Source organism: Aplysia californica, unplaced genomic scaffold, assembly GCF_000002075.1.
Source record: "Aplysia californica isolate F4 #8 unplaced genomic scaffold, AplCal3.0 scaffold00509, whole genome shotgun sequence".
In the NCBI taxonomy this organism is placed as follows: Eukaryota; Metazoa; Mollusca; class Gastropoda; order Aplysiida; family Aplysiidae; genus Aplysia; species Aplysia californica.
In genome coordinates, this window is record NW_004797779.1 from 208,735 (window position 1) to 210,053 (window position 1,319).

At 39.8% G+C, this 1,319-nt stretch overlaps 1 protein-coding gene across 1 annotated transcript in view; it reads right to left on the reverse strand.

Annotated features, from left to right (window-relative positions):
• LOC101860764 (high affinity cAMP-specific and IBMX-insensitive 3',5'-cyclic phosphodiesterase 8B) overlaps positions 1-1,319 on the reverse strand; it is a gene marked incomplete at its 5' end in the record, with an annotated part of 121,319 nt that overhangs the window by 108,927 nt on the left and 11,073 nt on the right.

Below are 1,319 nucleotides of genomic sequence, written 5' to 3' on the forward strand. Positions count from 1 at the left end.
CTTCAATTGAAAATATCTCGACTTCTATACATGATAAATGAACACGCATTTAACTGAAACTAATAACTCCACATATCCAAAAATTGACGAGCGCCTGATTCCACCGTGTCGTGACACACTGGAAGGTAATTTTATAGAGGAAAAGCATCCATTTTTAATTAACCCTATCCATACGCCCTGGGGTCATTTTGCACCCCGGGGTTGTATTCTTCACGTTTTAAAATACTAGTACGAAGATCTCTTTGAAACTTTCAGTATTTCTCAAAAATCATTTTTACAGGCTGCTATGCAAAGTGTACTGATTGAATTAACAAGTAAATTTCCTCTTTCGAAAGTGGTGGCACAGAGTCTCCCACGTCGTATGGATACGATAGTAAAACACGACGTACGGATAGGGTAAATTGGTGGCACAGAGTTCCCCACGTCGTATGAATACGACAGTAAAACACGACGTACGGATAGGGTTAAGTGGTGGCACAGAGTTCCCCACGTCGTATGGATACGATAGTTAAACACGACGTACGGATAGAGTAACTGTTCATCTTCAAAAAGACAGTCTAATCATGAGGTGGTATCTTTAAGAAATTTACCAAACACCATAACATAGTCCCACAGTTCAAGAATGCCTCGTTGTTTACCCTTATCCGTACGTCGTGTTTTACTATCGTATCCATACGACGTGGAGAACTCTGCGCCACCATTTTTCAAAGAGGAGATTTATTCGTTAACTCGACCCGTACGATTTGCATAGCAGTTGTCAAAATGATTTCTTTGAGAAACGTTGAAAGTTTCTAAGAGATCTTCTCACTAGAATTATTCAAAATGTTAAGAATACAACCCCGGGGGTACAAAATGACCTCAGGTGTACGGAGAGGGTTAAACTTCAATCATGGCCCTGCACTATAGCTCAGAGATATTCTCTCAATGCACAAAATCAGTGCATAATTCCGCCATTGTTCCCCCTCTGATAGTTCCTACATGAATGTGAATGCGCACAGTTTTTCAATGCGACGAAGAACAATAATACAGATCTTGTTACTTAAAGAGGGGATTATGTGACTCTCTTCTTTCTTTTTTCTTTCTTTCTTTCTTTCTCTTTGTTTGTTTGTTTGTTTGTTTGTTTTGTTTGTTTGTTTGTTGGTTTGTTTGTTTGTTTGTTTGTTTGTTTCTTTCTTTCCCTCTCTCTTTGTCTCCCTGTCTCTGTCTCTCTCACTATTTTCACTGACTATCTTTCATCTCTCGTTTCCCTCATTTTCACTTTTGCTCCCCTATTCTCTCTCTCACCCCTCCTCTTCCCCGGTCTCTCTCTCTCTCTCTCT